At 37.7% G+C, this 19,542-nt stretch overlaps 1 long non-coding RNA gene across 1 annotated transcript in view; it reads left to right on the top strand.

The window, feature by feature from the left end:
* LOC148052165 (uncharacterized) overlaps window positions 1–7,982 on the top strand; it is a 150,229-nt gene extending 142,247 nt beyond the window's left edge. Inside the window, exon 3 of the long non-coding RNA XR_015698926.1 lies at window positions 7,891–7,982. This is a non-coding gene — a long non-coding RNA (uncharacterized LOC148052165). The remainder of the gene's footprint in view (window positions 1–7,890) is intronic.
* Window positions 7,983–19,542: the final 11,560 nt, after the last annotated feature.

Raw genomic sequence — 19,542 nt, 5'->3', positions numbered from 1 at the left:
GCTTCTTAGAACACTGCCTTTGAAACTTTGAATGTAACCTTCACAACTAAGAGAATTGGAAACTTCTTGTCTTTAACTGAAGTTTTGATTTTGGCTCACCGAAAGCTTTTCTGTGAACTAGCTCAGTTTTAATTTGATGAGATATTTAAGTTACATCTAGATGTGGAGTTGATTCTTCTATACCAGGAGGAGTACTTAGGATTTGAAGATTTCCAGAGGTTATAATAGCCCCTTTGTTCCACCAGTAGAGGCTCTAAAATCAGTGCTAATTTAGACAGAGGAATATTCCCCTGTGAAAAGCAGTCATCTTTTTCCTAGCAGTGAACAAAAAACTTCATTAGAACATGGAAAATGGCATTGCATCAAGTCTGCTCCTTTCTTGTTAAACTTCTTCCTAAGAGAGATTTCTCCAAAAACTTTCATCCTTCTCTCTTATGGAGTTGTATGCACAGTCAAGAAAGACCTTGTGAGCTTAGTGACTTCAGTGTGAGTCCAGATGCAGTACAAAGGTGATCAGTCAGCTTATCAAAGGTATCAGTCTCACAGTTGCATCTCATTGCTTTAATGTGAAGACCTTGCCATAGCCCGAAGATGAAGTGGCTGGGCAAATGCTTGGGAGCACAAACCATGGTGATTGGTGTGAGGGCTTCTAGAGGAGTAATTAGAGATGAACAAGGGGAGCATGGGCTGCCTGTGCATTTCCTGAAGCTTGATTTTATATGTATACAAATTTTCTTCTTAATGAACGAGGGGTTGAGGAGAGGGTATTTAGCGGTGCTGTAGTATATTTTGCCCAGGCATATGGTCAGTAGCTTCCAAAGGGATGCAAATGATCTGTTCTTTCCTTTGATGTGACTTCACTGAATGCAAAGCACAGATAAAAGGCACTCTATAGTTTATTATATAATTACTAGGCAAAACGAGAAACCACCAGGACATCCTTCAAAATTTGCAAAGTGTGTTTAACTGTTCCTGTCTCCCTTTTCAATAGGGTAAGCTGCAAGCAAATTTAGGGCCTCCTTTCTCCTCTTACATGACAAAAGTGGTGCTCTCTGAGCATAATATGACTGCAGGACAACAGGTTTACATCTTCTGGCTTGTTGCTTTTATGTAGACACAAAGCATGCTCCTTTCTGCTACAATCCATTTTTATTCCTTGTGCCTTCTCTCTGACTTTCACATCTACTTTATTGAACTATTTCAGGTCAATACAGAGTTTCCTGGCTGGTCAGTTATAACTGGAAACGTTCTTTTAAACATAGCTTCAGAGGGGATTTCTTGGGGGAAAGGTTCATTCAGAGTTACAGAAGGTGGTATTTGATGAAACCAGCCAGAGAAATCCTTAGCATGTCTAGACAACCAAAAAACCTCCTAAAGAGAGGAAGAAAATAGACCGCTGATTTTTCTATAGTAAATTTAGTATCAAACACTGAGTCCTTCCCTCCCCAAGTTAAAATGTGATCATTGACTTGCACTTATTTAACTTAGCCTGTCTTCACATGGTGAATGTAATAGAGCTTTCTGAAAGATGGTTTATCATTAACCAACAACATTTAGTAAATAGGCTGTATTGTGTGGAATATCAAAGGCAGAAACACGTTTTCCCACTTGGAAGATTGTGCACGTATCCCACCATTGTGAATGGTAGTTATGTGCTCAAGGCATGTGGGGAAGAGTAGAGGAGATGCCTATTAGTCCTCTTCATGAGCACGCAGGTTGAAGTCACACTACTGGATATAAGTTGGCAGCATGTTTGTCTTGAGGTAGGTGTGCACCAAGGCAAGGGTCCATATTTCTGATATATGAATGATGGAAAACATACCGTAATTCATAGAAAGCATTATGAAATAAAATAAAAAATGTAGTCCTTTTTTTCTTCAGACATGGTAATTACTGGAATGCAATCATGGGACTTGATTTTTTTTTTTTCCCCCCTGATTGGCACTCTATTTAGAATAAGCCGAACCAAAAGGTTTGACCTACCTTGCTTCCCTAGTTTATCAGATTGCACCACCACTAATGGGGAAGTTAAATTTGAGAGAGAATAATGGAATTACTCAGCCACTTACAAGGCTATTTGTCATAGTGGTTGCAAGGTTTTACGATGTATTTTATTAGAATTAGAGTTTATGTGCAATCTGACAAAGTATAAAAACGGAGAACACATTTATCTAAATATGTTTCATAATACTCTTGTGCAATGTAAGCACATCATATGGCCATGCTTTTAATTAAAGTGACCATTACTAATTCCCCAATCCTATATATCCTTCCTCACTTAAAAATGCATCTGTCATTTTCATCTCACTATAAAATCCATGATTCCCAGGAATTTTTCTATCCTTCAAGCATAGTCCATATGTGTTGACTGGTTAAGGAACAACATGTGGCAGGATGCATGATGTTTCAATTAAATAATGTGAGCATATTAATTATCTACAAGAAAAGTCTAAACTCTGGAGTGTGCATCTGCTAACATTTCATCTTATTTTCTTTTTTTTTCCTCTCTCATTTTTCATAATATTTAATTGATTCTTGCATTTTCTTTTAATAAGAGACTTACTGAAATTTGGTTGCAGCAAATAAATTGTTTATAATATGGAAAACACTTTTTTAATGGAACAGAAATTTTATTATGAAAATCCAGACTCTTACTTTGTGGTTATGGCTAAGACATTTGATTTTAATAAGGCAAACTTCACAGTTATTTTTGAATGTAGGGTTATTCCTGGTCATATTTTTAATTGCAATGTTTCTAGTAGACAATTTATGTAGGCTGCTTTGTTTTGTTCCTCCATTTGGAATAATAATATAAGAGCAGATACTTGAAGGAAGTCTCTAGCTGAGAATAAGATAAGGCTATTGTCTATTGCTCTTCTATTATGTGATAAAGTTTTTATCTGTTCCGGAAAGACTTGGTTAACTCCTAAAGAAGCGGTGACCTATCTGAATGGGTCTGTTTCTGGCGATATTTGGGGCCTCTCTGAGATACAAGGAAATATTAAAAATTTCTTGTTATGCCTATATACAATCCATGAGCTGTTGTAGAGGGCTGTCCTGTTCTCCTGCAATGTCAGTGGCTGCTTCATAGGCTCAGTCACCGAATGGGGATAGGCAGGGAGTAGTTTCAGTCCCAGCAGGGTAGCTGTTGGACGAGGATCAGGTTAACAACCTGAACTAGTTTTACTGGACCAAGAAAGTGGGGAAACACACCCTAAGAGACAGAGATGATGACTATATGGAGTGATAGATAGCAAAATAGAAAAAATACTAACTGAGAAAGACAGGTGCTCCTCATTTCCTGAGAGCTTAACTGACAATCTACTGAGAAATGTAATGGCAGTAGTTCCTGGCTGTGCAATTGGATCATGCCAATAGCCACATGTGCTGCAGTGCTCGGAGGAGTTTTACTATACAGATGTGGGATATCTTGACTCCTGTGTCACTGCACAGCAAAAAAAAAAATTACTCATTTATCATATATACCTCTGGAAAATTTTCAATTTACATTGTATTTGGTATGGGAATTGCCCAAGAAATAATACTGAGGCACATCTGTGTATGCACAGCCACAGGATCTAGCTCCAGGGTCTTAATGGGACTTTACATACAGCAATCCTCCTGAAAGCACATGGGAATTTTCCTTCCTCCAGTGGCTGCAGAAATAACCTACTGTCACCATCCCATCTCCCAGAAGTGAAGTCTTTGCTTGTTCACACTACAGTTCATATCCTCCTGCTTCTTTGCCTGCCTATTTTTGACTTCTACACGCTCATGGTATCAATGTGATGTCTGATGTTTCCAGTCAAGCAACAGCTCTGGGGATAACAGCCCTCCCTAAAACACCACCTCTGACAACTAGCCCTGGCAGCTCTGGCACGGGGACAAGGGCTCTGGCAAGCCTGAGCCACATGCCTTCCCTCTCCCTTACGGCGGAGATAAAACCAGATGAACCTCTCTGTGTACCAGCTCACGTTTTTTCTGGTATCATTCCTACACCTGCTGATATTTTTATAAGCTCAATGGATTCTTTATATGAGCTTAGCTGAAGCTTCAGTCCTTATACAATTTTGCAGTAAAAAACAGGTTGTTGACTCTGATTGCACAGGGTTAAAAGAGATATTGCTATTGGGGCTGTGCATGACCTTTTTATTCAGTTTGTGACTTAAAAAGACATTGGCTCTTAAAAAAGTGGCTTTGATTTTGACTTAAAGAAAGAGGGATCGGTGTGGCAAAGCTCACCTTTGTCTTCTAAATGTAAGGCTGGAAAGTCCCTTCATTGCTCTGACTGTTTTTGGAGAGTCTTGATACTTTTATTTCAGTCTATGGCTGACTACACGAGGACACAGAACAGAAGGAGGGATAGCTTTCACTAGTTTATCTGCTGGTGGTTTGGGTGCATGTTTGCTTATACAGTAATAAAACATGTCTTGCCTCAAGACAGTTCAAGCTAAGGGTTGGAAATGATACAGATTTTTGACAAATAATCACATTTATGAAACCTCTGACAGAAAACTGTGTTGGAAATTTTACATGTGTAGATTCCCTGCCTGTTATTTATCTATATTTGTTTGGTTCAAAAATTCTCCATCATGGGCAAGTGAGAATGTTGGTATGTATGGGGATGACGTTGACAATAACAGAGATAAAATGGTATCTAGTGACTTTGTCTATGCTTTGGGAATACAAATTCCTTGGATACACTTCTGCTTTGTTGTATCCATTTTTCTTATTACATGCTGTCATCACAAAATACTGTACTGCTGCATCTTGTTCAGACATCAGAGTCACAGGAACTTTGCGGCTTGGCCTCTGGTTTCAGTATGTTTTTACTCTAATTTGTAGCTTTGGGACCCTGTTATAAACATATCAGCAGAATATTACAAGAAACTTTTAACTATCTATTATGTGATTTTGTTGCTCATTAGTGAATACAGCAAATTAAATCCAAAGACGCTGAGAATGAATACAACGAATTAAATCCAAAGGCCTTGAAGACCTGCTAGCTAGGGCTGATGGTACAAAGCTCACACCATTGGTACTCAAAGTAAAGGAGTTGTCCCGGGGCATAACAAGGAACTACATGCCATGTTTGGGGGAGGCAGATACTCAGTGGTATGAAAGGAAAGGTGTTTACTTAGAGAGGAGGAGGAGAAAAAACAGACAGACTTCTGATAACATTCTTAGTTTCTATGTATTTTATACATACTTAATCTTAGTTACATATTGGATCTACCTGGATGATTTACAAGAGGACTTAAAAAAAAAAAAAAAAGAGTAAAAAAAAAAATACTCTGCAATTACAGTATTTAAAAGGGGTTTGAAATACTGTTAGCACTGGAAAGGTGGCATTTCCAGAAGATGCAGTGATTACTATTTCTCTTAAAAAAAACCTCTTATTGAGCATCAGCTGCAATCTGGCTTCTCCGATGGAAATAGTTTAGTATAAACCATAATTATTTTCTGTGTCACATGAATTTATTTGGGTTGTGCTGAACTATATTTGTTTGGAATATCACTGTTCAGTTATATTTGGACAATAGGAAATATTTAGACACTACCTTTGAATGAAAAAAGTGTTAATTTGAATGTGTTTATTACTAGACACCTCATATATTAGACATAGTAACAGCAGAGTTCATTTTTCAGACAAATAGGTAAAAATTAAAAAAAAAAAAAAAACCACTCCCTTTCATGTTAAATCTATTTAATAGGTTTTTTCTTATTGTTCTTACAGCCCCTCAAGCAAATCAGGCTAGGATTCTGTCTGATGTGCATTTGTTTGTATTTAAGACATTAACCTGTCTAAGAAGTGAATATGATAGAGGATCGTATTTCAAAACTATGAATGTATTCCAGCTTTGTGAATCAAAGACCTTCTGACAGAGCTTTTACTTGTCAAAATAAAATATGTATTTTAACATTTCTATCTGCATACCCTGATGTATATCCTCTTCCAACCCATATTTAAAATGTCAATTGCCTAACACAAATTGAGAACATCCATATAAAAAAAGACTTTGTCTACGTGTTTGGAATTGTTATGTGGTTTTTACTTTAAAAATGCATACATTAAAAAGAAGACTTAACAGTTTTACTTTAGTGTTGGTATTAAAAACCATAACTATTTCTTAAATACTGAAACCTTCGCTAATTCTTTTATTTTAACTGTAGTGAACTTTACTGCTCTGTTGATAAGTTCATGTTTTATCAGCATTGCACTTCTCTCCTGTTTAGGGTTCTGTATAAGCACATTGTACAGAAGATAAATTTAACAAGGTGATCACAGGTCATGGATAGCCACGCAACTATGTCATGATGCACTATATTCCAAAGACTTTATGAAACAGTATTATGACTGCAAATTTTCTCAATTCCAGAAGATTGTTTTAACCAAATGACTGTTATTACCTTGAGTTAGTGTATTTTGGGCTCTCATGAGTCTCTTGTCTTGAACTACAGACCTTTGAGGAGATTTATCCCTTCTAAAAAAATATTCTGATGTCTCTTCCTTCAGAAGCCCACAGGCATGTAGACAGCAAACCAAGCAGAGGCATAGGAGAAAACTCAGAGCATTTTGAATTAAATACCAATGGCATATTAGTATTCATTTCATCTCACTAATTTGGTGGAAAGAACAGTGTAGACAAATTTAGCAGCGACAGCACTGGGGAGGACCCTTTTAGAGAAAGAAAAAAGTCCTTAAAATCATGAAACACCTTGCCAGCACTCGAATAGAGAAGAATCAGATCATTACTTTTCTGCATAAAACTTATCTTTTTAACAATCTGGGAGTGTATTTCTTGTTTGTCAAAATGACAGCAGTCAGGTCAGCTCTCTGTAACACGACAAAGCATAAAGGGATGCACAGTCTTCACTCAGAAAGCTGGCAATAGGCAACATCAGACAGGAATTAGAGTATTCCCCTGCACAAGGGGACTGGAGTTAAGGGGGGTACCGTTAGCCAGATCAGTATCTTCTCGCCTATCTAATGCTGACAGCAAGCCTGCCGCAGAGCGCCTCTGAGGGCGCCGCTTGGGGAATTCACAGTTCCAGTACTCCAAAGAGTATTTTTTGTCAGGATAACATGTTTTGTTTATTTGCCAAAGAATATATTTGATCAAAGATCTCAGGTCTTATCTGTCTCAATATTTTTGTCATTGATTATACGATGTCTGTATTTTCTAGGTCACTTACACATTATGCTTATATATGAGCACGTCAAAGAAATGTATTCACTAATGTATGTTTAATGTGAATGCATCTGAACTATTATTCAAACAATGAATATTTCTTACTCCTTAATATGTTCCACTCAACTCTGTCTGAAAATTAACATCTCTTATTTTGATATTACCCATAAATCTGAATACTATCAGCAGATATAATAGGTTTAAAAAAGCCATAACATTTACAATTGAGCCTTATACTCTGATGCGTGTTTTTCACTAATTAACCCATTTTAGTTGTTTTGTATCCCAAGATGCTCTGTGTTCATCATTTATATGCTCTATTTAACTCTTTTCAGGCAGAAGACAATATGAATATATACAAGCAAGCTCCTGCGTATGTTACCGCAGTGAATTGCTCACTGTTTGATGAATGTGCTAGCTGGAAAGCGATTATTGTGACTGAATAGAAAATTCTTCTTCTCTTGTTTTAAAAAAAAAAAAAAAAAATTGCACATTTTCCAGGACACAGCGTTGCTAAAAGTGACAGACCGAATCTATATGAAATAAAAAGTGCATACTGAAATTCCCATTTTTTAAAAAAAGATGTTTTCAGAATTGTCATAAGGCTAATATCTATGATACACTGTGAAATATTGTAACACTCCTAAACAACAGGCCCTGCAAAAACATTGATGTTGCCTCTGTATTGTCTCCACAGAATCTCTAAATGCATTTATATGTTTGGAAACCTGTTTTACCAAAGATATTTGAACATGAAATGTGTGACTCATATCCCAACAAACTGATTTGGTAAGTAGATGTTCTTTCCTTTGCATAATTCAGTAAGATTAAATTGAAGAATTTTTATTGGAATTATCTGGATGTTTCAGACACAATGGAGTGTTCCTATAGGATTTTTTCCTTTCACACCTGGAGAACAGAACGTTGCTGACGTTCAGAACTGTAATGATTTTAAAAATGCTAACTATCTCTGGCAATCAATGTTTGCCCTAATTCTTCATAAAGTGAATAACATTTTTAATGCTCAAGAGATTTGAATGCCTTGTTCTCAAGAAACCAGTGTACACGTCCTTAATGCAGATTTGAAAATCTCAGCCTACCTATACAATAATGCACAGTTCCACCTTGGATGAAGCACATTGTCAAGTGAGTATAATGTAATCTCCAAACCTTTGGCTTTTCTTTTTATTGAGATGGTTATCTGTGATTGTTTTTTCTGGCATGGGTTTCTTGTGACTAGATGGACAAACTATGAATTCTCTCAGTACTTAAACTTAATGCCTAACAGTCAGGTAAGTCAGAAAATGGGCAAAGGAAGAGTTCATGGTGTTTACGAAAACCATGGACTTGTATGTTATAACATTTTGAAAGATATATTTTAAAAATCCAGAGTCATGCAAGAGTAAACTCCATTCAGTAATGCATCATAAATATCTGTACCATCCACTTGGAGTATAGAACACATGTTGGCTTTTTTTTTTGTTCAGTAACATGAAATGTTACGTAGTGCTTATGGTACCACATTGATTTTTAGCCTGATGGACATTTCCTGAAGTCACTAGTATTAAATTTAGAGATGATACATATGCAGGATGACTGAGTATTGAGAAGTTTTAAATGGAGAAGAATTAAATCAAGTTGAATATTCAGGTTTGGTTTGTGATTTTCTTTTTGAACTACAGACTGGTTTAGGCTGTGTGCAAAACTATGCTCACACCTTTTTCATTATACTGTATGAGGTGAAAATACTATTGTTATATAGTTTATTGCACTGAAAATTAGAGTTATAATTAGATTTCTGTTTCCATCAAAGCCTATCCTAAAGCTCCTGTTAGAAACAACTAGACAGATTTACTTTACTAAAAGGGCAGTGCAAGAAATGCATCAAGTAAAATATGATTCAATGCCTATAAGCAGGTGGGTGTTCATGAAACACCTTTATTCAAAAATATTCATTGAACATGGGTATTTAGAAGGAAAAACCCTATGGCTGGAACAGAAATTAAAATAATTTCCAAAGCAAGCACAGACATGAAACTTCAAAAGACAAATTTGAGACTGGCTAGAAAAGGGAGCAAGAAAAGTTTCTGTTTGGAGCAAGTAATTATCTTTTAGGATTTTACCCCACTTTGTATGAATGCACTGGTACCCAACTTAGCTTGGAGTACAAGTCCTTCATTCATTACTAAACTCTGTTTCTGCACATGAATTACATATTCTGAGACAACATCATGCAGTGAGAGTGTTTTTAATATGTTATTTTACAACTTCACATTAATTTTCTAAGTTTAGTAATCATCAATGAATTAATATCTATGTCTGGTTATTTTAAAGGAAACTTCTCTTTCTAATATTGTCAATAATATCAGATTAATCTGCAGCCTGAATTTTGTGGTACAAATTCTGGAAGGATGGTAGTTCTTTGGGGGAATTCAGCTTCAAACTAGAAATAGGTAATTTATTAAAGAAGTCACAGAAATAGGAGAAATTCTTTCCTTTCTCCCTTTTTCCCTTCATGCATTTCATGTTACCAATGTGCATTTTTTTTCCAGCACCCAGATTTTGCCAGCGCGTTAGAATGCGTTCATCTTGCTGAAAGTTGTTACATACTCAAGTTTTATTGTAATTGACAGTTCAGGGTAATACAGTCCCTTGAGTTTAGCATTTTATTTTCTGTTGAAATGTTTACTACCTTGCTCTGATAATCTCTGCCATTGAGAACAGGAAAAAAAAAAAAAGGAGGGGTGATGTCCTCATTTTAGAAACACTGCAAGGAGATCAAAGATCAGAAGGACAGACATTGGAGTAAGAATTATTTGGAACTGATTTGCAAGCAAATGCAAGAGCTGCCTTCCTTGCTGGGTAATATTAGCCATTAAACATGGGAAAGACAAGTCTTTCGTTTGCCTGGGAGAGCTCAAAGGGATTCATAAAGGGAACCATGATTCCTAAATGAGATTCATCATGGGGATCAATAGCTTGGGTGAATTTTGACTGTGTTTAAAGCTCAGCACAGCTTTCAGGCTGGATGACCCCAAATAAGGATTTACCAGCTTAGCATGTATTAGCATTCAAGTTTCAAACTTTGGGTTTTGTGTGAAGCTAATTATATATTGCACTATGTTATACAACTTGCATCATTTTTGATACATTTCAACTGATCCAAAAGGGGAAATATATTGGACATGGACAGATCAAATCATTTTGCCTGGGGAGGCATCCTCATAGACTGATTTTTGAGAGTTGCAATTAGCTACGTACAGTGAATACAACAGTAGTGGGAGACAGCTGAAAAGGACTGGCTGTTCCCAGGTGCTCCACGAGGTTTCCTTCCCTGGCCTTACTGTGTATGATAGATTTGAGCCTTATATAAAACTGGGCCTTATGCAAGGAATGTGACTCTTCCGTGTTCACTAAAAGTCGCTGGAGAAGGCTGCAGGTATTCCTCGGCTTTTAAATTTTTTATTCAAAATATTTAGAGCCTAACAACTGAATTCCAGAGAAGCAGCAACTGCTGAGAGCATCCTTATTTCACGGGGATCATCCAACATCTTTAAGAAGTGATGCTTTCCTGGATGGATTTGGCATTGTCAGCTTGCTTTCACTGTTATTTTCTGACTGTTTCATCTACATTTTTCCTCTAGTTGTCATTGGTGTCAAAAGAGAAATAAGACAACTGATTCAAAGGTCAGAGACATCATTTCAGATCTGATGAGTCAGTGACAATAGAGCTCAGAGAAGTAGCCCTTGGCAAGTTTAAAAGTAGTGACAGTTTTGATGGTGAAACGGTTATAAGCAGCTGTGAAGGAGGCTTCTTTCTACATAGAAAGATAAATAATGAACTAAAACTTCTATTGATGATACATGCAAAAGATTTAATTAGCGACAAGATTGGTCCTTAGTTTTCATACCCTGAAAAGTGATGAAGGTTTGAATATTACAGCTGCTCTACTTATGAATGGGTCATGCTCACCAGCAGGTGGTAGGAAGCAGGTCCCCTAGGATTGAATCTCTCCCCTTATATGATACCAAAGGATAGAGCCTTTCCAAAACATAACCCTTGTCTTGCCCATATATATCCCTAGTGCAAGTGGTTCTGCACAACCAGGAGACAAGCTGCTACTTATATGGCACCAGTAATGCATTTTTTTTCTCCCTGAAGCAAGGAAGAAAACAGAGAATAACAGTGAAATGTAAGCCTATGTTTATAAAGACATGACATTTAAATGATGAGACTGCTATTAATTGTCTTCCTCCTCAAACTGAAGGTACATCTTAAAATGGAAGTAATGAGCTGCATTAAGTCCCACAACGATGTTTCTTATGTAATGGGTCTTCAGCTGGCAAAACTATGTGCACTGCTCCGCACTCTGGCCTCTCCATTCATCGTTTAATCACTGGAAAAGCAAGAGGAGGAATCAACATAAAAACACATTTCTTACAGGAGAAACCACTGACTGTGTTACCCACTTTGATTTGCAATAGAATTTCACCAAAAATGTCCACATCAAATTTCTTATCTGTTGACTCAAATGAGGAGTCTAAAACAGATAGGGAATTTTTGATAATATTAATAAAAACTTTCCTGCTTTGTGTTTTGATTCTTGCCTAGAGTAGGAAACTGGTCACGGAAAAAGTAGGTCACTGAAATAATGGCTGTACTGAAAGTAATATACCCTGACAGTTCTGGGGTTGAGCTACTGTATGTCCATTGGCCTGTAGCAGGTTTGGAATCTGTGTATTAACGTAAAGATGGAAGTCTCTAGTATTTAACATTACTTGTGTAGTTGTGCCTAATCTCCTAAAAGAGGTGCTTTCTTGTCAGCTAGATAAGATTTATTTTCATTTTCAAAGCTACCTACCAACTATGTTTAAAAAAAAGGTAATATTATTTATAGTTTTTCTTGCAAGTGCTACATTTTTATTTTACCAGACTCTGTGTGTATATATATTTCCTTTCTGATCTTCTCTGCTCTTGTTGTCCAGCTTTGTCCAGTTATTTAGCACTTAATTCCTCTAATTTTTGCACAAACTTTTAAGATAGGTTTCTTCTTTTAGTAACATTAAAATTCACTTTTATAACATATGTTTACATTGAATAGGCAAAAAAAGACAAAGGCAGGGGGAAGGTGGAAAAGTGGATCCAAAGGACAACCAAAGGTCAGATTGGAAAGTTTTTATGTTGCATTAATTCCCAACTGTTGCCTTATCTTATATACATGTTGTACCATGGGAGAAATATTTGACTGTGTGAAATATGTTTTCCTGCATTTTGTGATCTGATGTCAAATATGTGCCATATGAAGAAAAAAAAAAATCATATCTCAACGGAATATTTTAAACCTACTAGTAAATATACTCCTTTCTAAATCATTTACATAGAGCGAAGTAAAGGTAAGAATAAGGTTGTGCCTTCCAGTAAAGACACATAAATCAACAGGAGAAAATATCTCTAGAAAGCACAGGAATGAGCTCCAAATCATAGGTTTTACTGGGGACAATATTAGAAAAATAAAACATGATTGTAGTTTTGGAGACAATACTATTGCTTCTTATGTTTCACAATTCTATTTTTAGACAGCCAAAAGCTGCAGTGTGTTAAAAAGCCATTCCTCATGAATTATGCATTTGTTCTTTTTCATTTGGCTACAGTGCCTTTGTCATATGAGTCCTCCAGATACTGAAGATGTATGTATGGTATGTTGAGATTTTTTTGTTGGCAGTATGCACAGTTGTCTGTTCATGCTTTTTGACTTGTTTTGTATATTTATATGTTGACTAGATTATACGCTTTCTTTGTGACAGGTTGTGTTTTTTTTTTTTTTTTATTCTGGTATTTTCAGATAGATCTAGTACATTGCTTCTGCCTAGACTTTTTTTAAATTAAGAGTTTAGGAAGGTGCATATCAAATTTAAAAAATATCCCCTTTAATTTTTAAGGAATAGTAGGACAAAAATGTTCTTCAGTTAGCCTCCTGGCTGCCCTTACAACTTACAGAGAGGTAGGAGAGACTGCTCAGTTCATTGTCAGTGTTAGACTAAATGTTCTGGGCACCTCTTGACTAGACCATGTTGTAAAATATTTTAGGCAACCATCTTAACTTTTGCTTTCATGGACAAGAACACAGCCTGCTTATGCATGTTGGGAAGAATTTATTTTCCACTTGGTGTTTTACTTTTGAGATTGTATTACCAATGTTGTACATAATTTTCATGGTATGACGATGTATACTGTAACCCTCAGCTGTCCATCGGCAAGCTAGTACTTTCCTCCGCCAGTCACAAAACCCCCACCAAACTGTCCTGCATGCTAATGAGATGTTTTGTATATGAAAAAAACAAAGGCAGAGCCAAGTAACCTCCAAAACTGCATATGTAATCTATTTCTTATTATGGTGTTATTTAATTGGTGGCATAATTCAGCTTGAAAGGATGGCTCTGCAGTGGTTAGTGACATAATCTAGGGTGTGGGCTCTATTTTGTGTTTTACCAGGGATGACTTGTGTCACATTTGGTCAGTAATTTAGTTTCTGTCTTGTCCATCTATAAAATGAACATGAATGCCCTATTTCACTAAAATATTCTGAAAGTAAATAGATCATCTTTTGTGAAGCATTCAGGCACCCTCCTCATAGAAGTCAGATAAGAATCTATCAGAGATCAATAAATTGCAGAAAACAAGACATTTTCTGCCATTGAGAGGACAAATGAACATATTTGTTTCTCATTTTCACAAGAACATTTACTTTAGCCTTGAAGGAAAGGCACACCATCTTACTCAAAGTGCTTCCCTTGACCTCTGCTTCCTTTTCTCTTTAGCTATTTCCATCATCTCAGATGCCAAAGATTCCTTTTCACAGTCCTTCACAGTCACTTGTCATCTGTAACCCTGAGTATTTTGTCTCTGCCTTTCTCTGCCCTGGAAAAACTACAGATTAAAAATACATAAAGCAGTTTTTCTGCTTTCCAAAAGCTCAGTTCATGCTCAGTAGTTCTGCTCTATCAAGTCAAAAGAGGTGAAACTCCTCTTAGACTTTTTTTTCTGTTTTTTTTTTTTTTGTTTTTTTTTTTAATTTGGTTGTGTGTGTTTTCTGTTGTTGGGTTTTTTTTAATTTAGTAGATAAAATAATAGAATCATAGAATGATAGAATCGTTAAGGTCGGAAAAGACCCTTAAGATCATCGAGTCCAACCGTTAACCTATCACTGCCAAGTCCACCACTAAACCATGTCCTCGAGCACCACGTCTACCCTTCTTTTAAATACCTTCAGGGATGGGGACTCAACCACTTCCCTGGGCAGCCTGTTCCAATGCCTGACTACCCTTTCGGAGAAGAAATTTTTCCTAATATCCAACCTAAACTTCCCCTGGTGCAGCTTGTGGCCCTTTCCTCTCATCCTATTGCTTGTTACTAGGGAGAAGAGACCGACCCCCACCTTGCTACAACCTCCTTTCAGGTAGTTGGAGAGAGCAATAAGGTCTCCCCTCAGCCTCCTCTTCTCCAGACTAAACAAGCCCAGCTCCCTCAGCCGCTCCTCATAAGACTTGTGCTCTAGACCCTTCACCAACTTCATTGCCCTTCTCTGGACACGCTCCAGCCCCTCGATGTCCTTCTTGTAGTGAGGGGCCCAGAACTGAACACAGGACTCAAGGTGCGGCCTCCCCAGTGCTGAGTACAGGGGCACTATCACCTCCCTGGTCCTGCTGGCCACACTATTCCTGATACAAGCCAGGATGCCATTGGCCCTCTTGGCCACCTGAGCACACTGCTGGCTCATGTTCAGCCAGCTGTCAACCAACACCCCCAGGTCCTTTTCTGCCAGGCAGCTCCCCAGCCACTCCTCCCCAAGCCTGCAGCGTTGCATGGGGTTGTTGTGACCCAAGTGCAGGACCCGGCACTGAGCCTTGTTGAATCTCATACAGTTGGCCCTGGCCCAACGATCCAGCCTGTCCAGGTCCCTCTGTAGAGCCTTCCTACCCTCCAGCAGATCAACACTTCCACCCAACTTGGTGTCATCTGCAAACTTACTGAGGGTGCACTCAATCCCCTCATCCAGATCGTCAGTGAAGATATTGAACAGGACCGGCCCCAACACTGAGCCCTGGGGAACACCACTCGTGACCAGCTGCCAACTGGATTTGACTCCGTTAACCACCACTCTCTGGGCTCAGCCGTCCAGCCAAGTTTTAACCCAGCACAGAGTGCACTTATCCAAGCCATGAGCAGTCAGCTTCTCCAGGAGAATGCTGTGGGAGACAGTGTCAACGGCCTTACTAAAGTCCAAGTAGACAACATCCACAGCCTTCCCCTCATCCACTAAGTGGGTCACCTTGTCATAGAAGGAGACCAGGTTAGTGAAGCAGGTTAGTGAATACTTCAACATCTTACATTAGTGCAGCATCTAACTTTATGGTTCACCACCATACCAGTTTGCAGATCCAAATCTACAGAATTTATTCAAACTGAACACCTACTGAAATTAATTCTTACCTTGATTAAAACTGCAATTTCTGGTTTTGTCTCTTTTAAATGTTAAATTCTTTACCATGGTCTTCTGTGGTATGACGTGAGTTTAAATCATGGGAGTTTGTAGGGCATGAGTAATATTCAACAAAATGAGTTAATACAAGTTAACAGTCTCATAGCTGGTGGAGGAATTTTACCCATGTTACAGTACTTCTGGTTTTCTTCTGTCAAAATACCTCTCTCTGATTCATGGCAATTATGAACACTCAGGAGTTGTAAATTACTATTATTTTGACACATTTGTCTTTGCTTCTTTCTTTTTATTTTAAGTATCTAGTCTTTTTTTCTGAACCGTACTTTTGTTTGTACTTATATTTGCCTTATTGCTAAAATGTGGAGTAGAATTCCTTTGGATCTTGCATGAGCTTTAGAAGGAAAACCAGTTGAAGTGGAGGGTGACCATTTCCCTGCTGCTCGGGGGCAGAGAGCAGGGCTAGGCAGGGGGCTGCGGGTTATCCCTCTGCTCCAGGGCAGAGAACTCATGTGTTTGTGGGTCACAGGAAGAGGAGATGCTGTATTCCTCTTCCTGGCCCTAAGCACCATGGAGGCTGCACCACAACCTGAGCCTGAAATGCAAAATTAAGTATGGTATTGCCAAGTACAGCTGTTACCTACATGTGAATACCAGTACGGGGTGTACTATGATGTGGGAGAAGGAATCCTTCACCTTCCCCAGCCTCAGGGATGCCTAAAGATTGCTACAATTATATTACTGCTAGTATTAGTAGAAAGAAACTTTATACATGTTTTGTACACCAGGAGAATAAATGTAAAAGTGCAAATGACTCAAGGAGATGGGTAGGAATTCCTGCAGCTTCTTACTTTACTGAAAAATTTTAAATTATATATAACATTAGGAAACTGTGACCTTGATCTATCTTTATTTTCTTTGTAATAAATTGAGGATAATTTCAAAATGTGTTCAGTTACTCATAGCAGTTTTAAAATTACCAAAGTTCTGTAACTAAAAAGGTGATAACAGGGCAAGTATAATGGTATTTTAGAATGTGCTTGTGGCAAATACTGGTAGGACATAGCTGGTCTAAATATAGGAACTAATGTAGGAAGGTTCCATGCTCTATGTCGATGACATTATTGCACTGCAAAGAGTTCATAAAATAAATCACAATTTTACCTCTTTCAAATCATCAGCATGTATGGTTTGTATTTATACTACATAGTTCAAGTTTTGACTTCTTGTTTTGAGTTTTAAAACAACATTATCTTTATTCATTTTTTCAGATGTGCTTATGCAATTGAACTTAAACTGAAATTTTGAGTGATGATGACTATTGTGAACATGTACCAGAGCTCAATTTTTACTTGATATACTATGTGTCTCCTTCTGTGTATGGCCTAAGATAGTGGGAAAAGGAAAAAAAAGTACAAAAATAAGCTGAACATGTCTTTTTCTTACATTGGGAAACTGACATGCAAAGCCTCCCAACCTGTAGCAAGGGTTATATAGTATATATAATACTATAAAGCTAAAGTATTATATATATAGTATATAGTATTTTATATATATATACACTATATATACTATACATACTATATATATACTATATATATTAAAGTATTATATATATACTATATAGTATATATAATACTATAAAGCTAAAGACTTTTCTTTCTCATGTAGTTTATTTCAAAATATTTAAAGCATTCAACTGAAAAAGCTGATTAAAAAAAGTCAGTCAGTGTGCTGTACTTTATCAGTATCTGGACAGGTGAGAAATGAAAGCGAGATGGTATGTGGATAGTGCTATTATAATTAAATAAATGAACTAGACAATAGTTCCATAAAGTGGGAGACAGAGCTTTGGAGTCAGAAAAATAATGAATGCTACAATATACTACTGATGGCTTTTTATCTCTGTGCTTATGATTTCGTTTTCTTCCAAGTCCTAACACTTGACACTTTGTAAGTATTTACAAGATATTTTTAGCCAAAATAGAAAACACTATATGTCTTTTCCACCACAAATATGTGGAAGTAGAAGGTCACATGGCTTTCACAGCAATGGTCAAGCAGCAGCGTCAGAAAACTCTTTCCATAAAGCAAACCGTCCCCCAGGCCCACCACTAAATTTGTCAATGTTGACTGGTCTGTTTGCACCATTACCGCTGCAGATTAAGGGTCAGCACAACAGCAGGAAGAAACCTGTCATTCGAAAATGGACTCGAAAGGGTAGAGAAGGTGAGGCTGTGTGGAGGGAGGTGAGCGGAACGACCGTGCTCTGAGATGCTGCAATGCAGCAGGGGGAGTGAAGCTAATCCTTCTTGATGTGGTGGCTGGAGGCTGAGGGAAGCCATGGCCTCTCAGAGGGCGGAAGGACTGCCCTCCCCCATGACGGAATATGTGTGAAGCGGTCTGAAAACCGCCCTGAAGAAAAGAAAAAGTGAGGATTCCGTTCACCCCTCCAGTTATGTTTTTAAGTACCTATATTCAAACAGTTACATGAGAACTAGACACTTTAAGGTACAGCCGTGTTGGTGCTGGGTTTCCTACAGCTTCATGTCAGTCCAGCCACCAAACACGGAGGACCCAGCATTTTCCAAAATTATACAGTTATCTGTACCGTGCGGGACTGAAGAGGCTGCAATAGTGAAGGAGCAGTGTGGGAAGGCATATGTATATTAACACTGCAGGAACACCTGCAATTTCTAGGACAGACACAAAAAAGATGTGCTATGAGTTGACTGTAGCAGCTGAGAAAGATTGAAGATGCTACAGTGTTTTCCTGCCTCTAACAAATGATACCCAGTATAACACCAATTGCAAAGATCATCCCCAACAGGTCATCTTTAGACAGATTAGAGTTGTTTACAGTTTAACTTAGTAGCTCGTGCAGGTTTTAGTAGTTGGGTTGCTGGAGTGAATGCAATACCACATTAATTCTCTTTAGCTCTAGAAGGTGCTTCTTGTCTTCAGTAGCTAAACAGGACAATGAGACAGCAAAATTCCTTTTTTTCTGTTTTTCTTGGGAAGAGATGTCACGGAGAAACTTCAAACCACTGAATGTGGTTTGTTGACTGTCAGCTTTATAATGCAGACTGGTAATCTATACTACTTATAAATAAAAATAGAAATGAAGCCAGAACACTAGCCATGTGCTGGAGATGGCATTTTAGAGTTAACATAAAAAAAAAAAAAGTTTGGCTTGACTTAGATCTTGTTTTCATTTATCTTTGCTATGGAGGGACGTAAGAACAAAATTTTTTTAATATCATTGTAAAGAATGCAGTAAATACTGTGAAAAAGCAGATGCTATGTAGCTTCACTAATAATTCTAGAGTGCAGACTTGACCAAAGTGTTATTGCAATTTTCCTGCATGTGCCTTACAAGGAGGAGGAGACGTGCCATATCAGCCTGTTCGGCAAGTTTGTATTCCTCTTGGCAGCGTGGTAAGGAGGGAGTAAATCCATCTTACTGAGCTTCATGGAGGTGAAGTTGAAGGAAATGCCAATCATGCATCCATGCATTCAACTCGGAATTGCTCGCAAGGTGCAAAGTGAGTTTCTCTTAACCCTGCAATATGCTGGGACTGTGCAGAAATTGCCTGTCTGTCATGACAATCAAATAATCCAAGACTGAAAACACAACTTGCAATTAGACTTTCAAAGTAACCCAGAAAGTTTTAGACACTACCTTGAAACCTCTTTGAAAGTTTGCCTAACTAAAGTTTAAAAAAAAATAAAAAAGTTAACATCATTTTCAAGCAAAGCCATTAAGAAGCGGGTCAGTTATTTAGGTAGCATCACTTATGTGGTGTCCCAAGTGCATTGAAGAGGTATTTTCTCTCAAGTGTTTCTGGAAA

This window comes from Nipponia nippon, unplaced genomic scaffold, assembly GCF_047370975.1.
Source record: "Nipponia nippon isolate SJK-2023a ecotype South Korea unplaced genomic scaffold, ASM4737097v1 scaffold_5, whole genome shotgun sequence".
NCBI lineage: Eukaryota > Metazoa > Chordata > Aves > Pelecaniformes > Threskiornithidae > Nipponia > Nipponia nippon.
Note: the sequence above shows the minus strand (reverse complement) of the source record. Positions and strands in the feature narration are given on the sequence as shown.